The sequence below is a fragment of the Myotis nattereri genome (assembly GCF_964212035.1).
Source record: "Myotis nattereri genome assembly, chromosome: X".
Lineage (NCBI taxonomy): Eukaryota > Metazoa > Chordata > Mammalia > Chiroptera > Vespertilionidae > Myotis > Myotis nattereri.
Genome location: NC_138078.1, coordinates 118978344 through 118987287, shown reverse-complemented (window position 1 = coordinate 118987287; position 8944 = coordinate 118978344).

Below are 8944 nucleotides of genomic sequence, written 5' to 3'. Positions count from 1 at the left end.
ATGTCACTCCTCTGGCCTCACCATTTGTAAACAAATGGTTGATGTTGGGGATTCTTTTCATTTCATTAAGTCAAGTCTCCTAAGCCCTCGATTAGGCTACAATTTGTTAGCCTACTAGGTGTTACTGTGAATTATTCAAAGCAATAAAGCTTTATTTCTTTATAAGTAACTTTCAATACAAATGGTTCACTAATTTGAAGGGCTACCTCCAATTAGTTTAACTAAGTGGGGTTGGACTGCATTCAATGGCAATTTATTGACTCCTTTAATCATTCAAATCATTCTTCCTAGGCAAGAATTCCTTTAAAAAATCTTTATTGTTGAAAGTATTACTTATGCCCCTCTATTTCCCCCACTGACCCCCACCATCCTGCCCTGCCCTGACCCCAAGCCTTCACCACCCTATTGTCTGTGTCCATGGGTTATACATATATGCATACAAGTTCTTTGGTTGATCACCTCCCACCCACCCACCCTCACCTGCCTTCCCTCTGAGATTCTCCACTTTATCCCATGCTTCCATGTCTCTGGATTCACTATGTTCATCAGTTTATTTTGTTATTTAGAGTCCACAGTTGAGTGAGATCATGTGATACTTGTTTTTTTCTGACTGACTTATTTCACTTAGCATGATACTCTCCAGGTCCCTCCATGCTGTCTCAAAGTGTAAGAGACCTCTCTTTTTTACTGTCACATAGTATTCAATGGTATAAATGTACCACAGCATTTTTATCCACTCATCTGCTGATGGGCACTTGGACTGTTTCCAGATCTTAGCTATTATAAATTGTGCTGCTATGAACATAGGGGTATACATTCTTTCTGACTGGTGCTTCAGACTACTGCAGCCATTGTGGAAAACAGTATAGAGTTTCCTTAAAAAATTAAATATGGAACTGCCATTTGATCCAGTGATCCCACTCCTAGGAATATATGCTAAGAATTCTTTTTAACAGCCCCAGCAGCACTTCCAGAAAAATGGAACAGCGGACTCTCCCTCAGAGACAAAGATGTGCTTTCCTGTCCTTCAACTGGGACCCTAGCAATAGAGGCCCCTTTGCACTGATGCATCCACATGCTTGTTGTCTTAACTTTTGTGGCTAACAACATGGGTTGAAGTCTATGGTCAGTAGATGGCTGTGATGAAAAATCGGTTCTGTGTGATGCAGTCTAAGTACTTTACTTCTCTAAGTTCGAGTTACCTCATTCTACATTTTTATACTCAGCCTATGAACAAGATTAAGGGAAGTCAGTGGCCAGGGTTAGGGCTCAACCTGTGGATGAAGAACTAAGTGAAGGGCCTTCCTTTTCTAATCCTGACTGCCTGCTTATAAGTAGCACTATGCTCTTCCCTACTGAGCTTTGTCCCATAATTCCAGTCTCTTCTAGTTGTTGTGTCACACAACAACTAGAAGAGACTGGAATTATTTGACAAAGACATTTAGGAAGGTAGGGAAAGATACTGTATATTTCCTTCCCAGTACTTAAACACTTTCTGTAAAGGAGGCAAGAAGAAAAGGTTCACTTCCACAGTCACCGATGTAGCAAGGAATTCTTGGGTTCCAAATAAATACTATTTGAAATGGATTCTTTGCTGTGAATTTCTCTCTGGGAGACTGGTAATGGGATGCTGCCAGAATATGTTTCAGTGAAGCTGTATCTTCTCTGCTTATACTAAGGGTGGGGAGGAAAGGAGATGGGCTGGGCCACCTTGGCCATGTTTGAGTTACCAAATGACAATAGAATTCCTGCTTAGAATGCTAGGGAAATGGGCTTCTCTGATCTCTTGGGAGGAATTGCAATCACGAAGTTTTGAAAAGCCTAGGGAGTCCGTAACTGAAGACTGCCTTTCATTTGGGACAGGAAAAGACAGACACGGAGGGCAAGGCTGTTAAGTGCAAGGGCGTGAAGCACCATTTCCCCCTGCAGGATGCTGAGGTTGGTTTAGAGAAGAGGAGGTGGTGGTAGTGATGGTGGAATGTGTCCTGCTTGATCTAAATGCTCACAGCCACCCTCTGTTTCTCTCTGTCCCTCAATAATTTCCATTACTATCCCCACTTTATAGGTCATGAAATTGAGTCACAGAGACAAACAGAGGTCACATGGCTAGTGTGTTACAGAGTTATAATTTGAACCCAGGACTGTCTGACTCCAGAGGCTTCAGTTATGGTTATTGGGAAATCCACTTGGAATAGCAGGGAGATATGGAGAAGAAAAGGTAGAGGGGTTTATGGTAACATGGCACCTCAAGGGTATTGAGGTGGCCTCAATGCCAAGAGGTAATAGTACAGTGGTTAAGAGCATACACTAGGGAACCTACCAGTCTAAGTCAACAGTCTGTGTTCAAATCCCAGATCTACTGCTTCCTGGCTGTGTGAACTTGGGCAAGTTACTTTGATCTCTCCATATCTCAGCTTCTTAATATGTGAAATAAGGAAATAGGGCTATTAATAGTACCTACTTCATGGGGTTAGTGTGATTGAATGAATCAATACAGGAGACAGACAGTGCCTGACATCCAATGAAGGCTACCTAGCTATTTAACATCTAGTGTAGCAATGAAGTGCACAACTGCTAGGCCTTTGGTTGGCTGAGAGCTCTTTGAGCCTCATTTTCTCCCTGCAAGGTACTTGAGAGTTCCTGTGATTAAATGAAGCAATGCATTAAGAGAAGAGCATACAGTGAGTACTCAATTCCCAACAGCTGTTTTGCATTATTATTACATCAGCCCCTTGAAACTAACTCTAGGGTAGAGTCCACATTCTCCTGCTGGCCTAGGATCTGGGAGTTCAAATATTAAATGAGTGGGTGATTGGTAAATGATGGGGAACACCCTTCATTTATTTATGTATGTATGTATGTATGTATGTATGTATGTATGTATGTATGTATTTATTGTCTAAAGTTTTACATATGTCTCCTTTTTCCCCGATTGACCCCCACTCCCCCAGCCATTCCCACCCTGAGCAAGCCCCCACCCCCCAGTGTCTGTGTCCATTGATTATGCTAATATGCATGCATACATAATTTGATGAACAAGAATAGATCCAGAGACAAATGGCAGGGGAGGGGGGGTTAGAGAGCACCCCTTTCATTTTTAATGCAAGTGACTTTAGGTCCTGCTGATAGACAGTGAGAGGGGGGAAGGGAGGGCAGAAGAGGCCATGGCCTCAGATATCCAATGGGTCCAGATCTAGAGCTTCAGGAATCCAGTCCCTGAAAAGTGGTAGAGCCAGTAGGGAAGAACTTAGCTTCCAGAGTCAGACCTGCCTGGGTTCAATCCCAGTTCTATCACACTTGTGTGACTTTGGGCAAGTCATTTCACCTCTCTGCACCTATTTTGCCATCTGGAAAATGGAGGTAGTATGTGTACCTTCCTCAGAGGAGTGTTATAAAGATTAAATGCATGAACATGTATAGAGAGCTTAGAGCGGTGCATGGCACATAATCTGATTATTGTTGCTGTATTTCCAGAGAGACCAGAGAGATGAGTGAGAAATGAAGAAAGACTGTGGCCCTCTTCTCCATCCTCTCCCTTTCCCCACTGGCTGGAAGATGCTCCTGTCCAAATAGGAAGTTGAAACCAAAATAGCACAGTAAAGGAAAGGAAGCACTCCCAGAGCAGATGGGCTCCCACTCACAGTCCTGAGGAATGTGCTGACTATTCAGGAACAGGCCTTTGGCAGTCACTTAATACAATCACGAAGCAAAGGGAAATGATCAAGTCTGTCACCAGGGTCAGTGCCAATTTATTTAAGAAAGTGGCGAGGCCGAAAAGGAGGATGTGGGCAATGGGAGGCTCCATACATTCCTGAAGCCGGCTCACAAGACCCCCACGGCAGCAGTCTCAGGTGAATATAGGTGGAACCTCCCCTCCCCACAATCCCTTTCAAAGTCCCCAAGGGAGCAGTCTTGACCAGAGGGTGGGGTTGGGGTCTCTGAGCCAGGATAGATGGGTTGGCGACTTGCATGGGCTAGGTGAACTGGGAGTATCATGCTTTCTTTAGTCTATTCAGCAAACTTGTACTCAAGTGCTCACTCTGTGCCGGGCACTGGGCTAGAAGCTGTGAGAGATGCTGGTGAGAATGATATAAGTAAGGTCATGGCCTACACATGGGGATGTGTTCCCTACACATGGGGAAAGCATCTGAGAAACACTGAGTGGTCAGGGACCAAAAGGAATTGACCAGGAAAAAGGAGAGTGTCTGGAAAGGATTAATGCTTAACATGGAATAATCTTTATTGGTGGAATTAGTGGGGGTGTGATTTCCTGGGGGGTGGAGGGGCCACGGCAGATTGTAAACTCATTAAAAGAAAGGCTTATGCCTCTGTCAATCCCTTGACTAGTCGCTAGCAGGGCTTTACACCTAAACAGACTTACAGTCAGGGCATTTATAATTAGATATTACCAGCTTTGATTGAGTGCCTACTATGTGCCAGGCACAATGCCAGCTGCTCTCCCATTATTTGAATATCTTAGATAATCTATTTGAGGTGGATTAATGGAAATATTGAGTGACTGGGCATGAATTACAGAAACGTCCATAGGTATAACATAAGCCAGTAATTCTCAAAGTGTGGTCCCTGACAAGCATTTCCTGGGGACTTGTTTGAAATGCAAATTCTGGGCCTTATCCTATATGTACCCACTCAGAAATTTGGGGGTGTGGCTCAACAATCTGTATTTTATTTATTTTTTATTTTTTTTAAATATATTTTATTGATTTTTTACAGAGAGGGAGGGAGAGGGATAGAGAGTTAGAAACATCGATGAGAGAGAAACATCGATCAGCTGCCTCCTGCACACCCCCTACTGGGGATGTGCCCGCAACCAAGGTACATGCCCTTGACCAGAATCGAACCTGGGACCCTTCAGTCTCCAGGCCGAAGCTCTAGCCACTGAGCCAAACCAGTTAGGGCAACAATCTGTATTTAAACAAGCCCTCCAGGGAATGCTGATGCACAGTCAAGCTTGCAACCCACCCCTCTAACCTAGTGTTCTTTAAAGGGGGATCAACGCTGCCCCAGGCATTTGCGGGGAACTTCTAAGGAGAGGAATGGGGCTGGAGCTGCTCTATTTTCATCTGTCTTACATGTTGAGCTGCTACATCAGATTTTGTTTAAAGAAAGTGCTTCTAACTGAAGAAGTTTGAAAACCACGATTCCACTCTACCCGTCCTACCTCATCCTCTGTACAGATGGGGATACCGAGGCTCCGAAAGGGAAAGGCTCCAGGAAGCAGGGATGGGACTAGCAGCGAGCTCCTAACTTTCAGCCCAGGGGCCTCTCAGGTGACCCCCCCCACAATAAAGAGGAAACAGGAAGACGAGCCTTTGAGCTGTCTTTTATTAAGATTCTGGGAGCTGCCTGCTTCTCTTTCTAGCTATGGCAGGAAAGGCCAGAGGTTTCTGGGGCTCTTCTGGTTTCCTCTCTTCTCCTGAGGCCCAGAGCCTATATCCCCACACTGCCTCCCAACCAGCTGGACTCTCCCCCTGTAGCCCCCATCTCAAGGTGGAACATCATGGGAGGGTCTGCCTGAACTTCTAGCCTCTCCCTCCAAGCACGTGCCAGTCCTCTCAAGCCCACATGATGTCTAAGGCTTTACCCAAGGCTAAATTTTCCTGCCCTCTTTGCCTTGCCCACCCCAATCCAATGCTTCATCATTGCCATCATACTATGAACTGGGGTCACTGTGAGTCTCTCCTAGGGAGTCATTGCATTCTGTACCATGTCTCCTCCCTTCCTAGCCGCCAACATTGCCAGGCCTATTATCCCAGCACGTAGCTTGTGGGGCTTGATAAATAGGTAGTGATGTTGATGGCACTGAGGTCTGCACTACCTGCTGCTGGTTCTCCCCAAGACCCGAAGACCTAGCTGGCAGGACATCCCCACTGTTGTCTGTGCCCTTTCAGGTGCCGGGCATTGCTTTTGACTTCAGACTTGAGCTTCTGCCAACCACTTACGGCTCTTTTTCCCAGGGCAAGAGCCCTCAGGTCAGCCATCCCCACAGTGCAAGAGAGAATGTAGCGGCCCCTCTGGGTGCCAATTAAGAACAGGCCTGAGGCTAGGGCAAAATCTAGAGCTGCTGGGCCTATGTGAACAAAGTCAAGGTAACTGCAATGTGGTGTGTGTCAGCTGGCTCTTCTCTTGTGTGTGTGTGTGTGTGTGTGTGTGTGTGTGTGAGAGAGAGAGAGAGAGAGAGAGAGAGAGAGAGAGAGAGAGAGAGAGGTGGGGGAGGTGGATTCTGGAGGAGAGAATGAAGAGACCTTGGAAACATGACCACTAAAAGGCTAACATTCACAGACCAAGCCAGCACATCCCCCCTGCAAAGACATTTGAAACCCTAGCCAGGCCCACCCCTGTCCGACCTCTTAGCCTCTGTGGAGTGGTTTATAGCAGGAATTTCACAGCTGATGGAAGCTGGACAGTGTGAAGGAAATAGCTTGGGCTCTGGAGTTGGATGGATAAACATTCAAATCTGGGCTCAGCCACTCACTAGGTGATTAATCTTTTTTAAAAAATTTAATCCTCACCCGAGGATATTTTTCCATTGATTCTTAGAGAGAGTGGGAGAAAGGGGGAAAGACAGAGAGAAATATCAATGTGAGAGAAACACATTGATTGGTTGCCTCCTGCATGTTCCCTGACCAGGGCCTGGGTGAGGGAGGAGCCTGCAACTGAGATATGTGCCCTTGACCAGATCGAACTTGGGACCCTTTGGTCCACAGGCTGACACTCTATCCACTGAGCCAAACTGGCTAGAGCTAGACGATCTGTCTTATGCGAGGGACTCCACTTCCTTGAACCTCAGACTCCTCAGCTCCAAAAAAAAAGTGATGGAAATATGAGGTTGAACCATATGAAAATGCTATTTTGTTAGTTAAGTAAGGTTAAAAATTGCCATTTTCATATTGGTTCAACCCAATAGCACCTTCCTCGTAGGATTATTGTGCAGATTAAATTAGATAATCTACAAAAGTGATTATGCCAGTACCTGGCACATAATAAGTGCCTACTAAAGGATAGTGGTGATGATGGTGATGACAGTGGGTATCTAACACCTAACATTGGCCACAGATTGAGGCCCAGCCTTGACTATATCACAAACACAGGTCCTGGATAAACTGAAATACATCAGCATCAGCAACACAATCTGAGGAGCTAAAGTAGACCCTTGGCCAAATATCTCTCCTCTCTGGTCTGGGACAGCTCTTAAAATTTCTTGCTTTGTGGTGAAGCCACTGACCAACGAAGGGTCCCATTAAAGAGCCACAAAAGGGAAACATTAACCTATTGACTCATTGATCCAGTCATACATTCAACAGCTTGCATTGAGAGCCTATTATGTGCCAGGCACTGTGTTAGGTGCTGGTTGAAGAAGGTATGGTCCCTGTCCTGGAGGAATCTGCAATTTGGTAAGGTAGAAAACCCCAGGACAGGTACCAACAGTCCACTGCTGACAAGTGTCATAGTCATAAAAAGTATATCCAGAGACTCATAGGGGTACTGAGGAGGGATCATCCAACTCTAGAGGCTGGGGAAGGCTACACAGACAAAGATGGACCATGAAAGATCTGTAGGAATTTCTTGGATGGAGAAGGTGCAGTTGTAGAAGAACATTTCAAGCAGGAGAAACATAACATGTAGAGACACCAGACTGCAAAGGGGAGTGATTTGGATTGGTTCAAAGTCCAGTGTGTCTGCAGCATAGTGTGAGGAAGGAAGTGGCAGGAGTTGAGGATGAAGGGATAGGTCAGGACTGAGTTAGGAAGTGCATTGAATGCCAACCTAAAGGGCTGGGGTATGATATTGCAGGTAATTGACAACCAACAGATAAGGGTTTCCCAGAATGTCCAAGCAGAAAAACACACACCTGTTTTTGTTTTTTTTTCTGGAGTGGGCACTGGGGATCTGAGATATATGTGTGTGTTTTTTCATTGTTAGTAATTATTCTCCACCTCCTTGAACCTCGGTCTCCCTGTCTTATTCCTGATCTTAAGGGAAACACTTGCAGTTTTTGCCCGTTGAGTATGATGTTGGTTGTGGTGTAGTCATATATATATATATAGCCTTTATTACATTGAGGTATATTCCCTCTATTCCCACTTTGCTGACAGCTTTTATCATAAATGGGTGCTGGATTTCACAAAATGTTTTTCTGCATCTATTGATATGATCACGATCATGTGGTTTTTATCCTTCATTTTGTTTATGTGGTGTATCACATTTATTGATTTGTGGATATTGTAGCAACCTTGCATCCTTGGAATAAATTCCATTTGATCATGGTGTATGATATTTTTAATGTATTGCTGGATCCGGTTTTCTAATATTTTGTTGAGGATTTTAGCATCTATGTTCATCAGGGATATTGGCCTATAATTTTCTTTCTTTTTTTTTAGTGTTTTTATCTGGTTTTGGAATTAGGATAATGCTGGCCTTCTAAAATGAGCTTGGGACCTCCCTCTTTACTTTTTGAAATATTTTGGAAGGATAGCTGTTAGTTCTTTGACTATTTGGTAAAACTCACCTGTGAGGCCATCTAGTTCAGGACTTTTTTTGTTGTGAGATTTTTATTACTGCTTTAATTTCACTAGTTGTAACCTGTCCAGATTCTCTGATTCTTCCTGATTCAGTTTTGGAAGATTGTCCGTTTCTAGGAATTTATTCATTTCATTCAGATTGTCCAATTTGTTGGCATATAGTTGTTTGTAGTATGTTTGTTTGTTTGTTTTTTACAATCCTTTGCATTTCTTTGGTGTCATTTGTTACTTGTCCTCTTTCATTTCTGCTTTTATTTACTTGGGTCCCTTCTCTTTTTTTACGAGACTGGTTAAAGGTTTGTCTTCTTTGAACATTTTTTGTACGAGGCTTTTTGTGTGCATGTTATACTTTCTCTTGGATAAATACCTAAAAATGGAATTGCCAGCCCAAAGTATTGGCT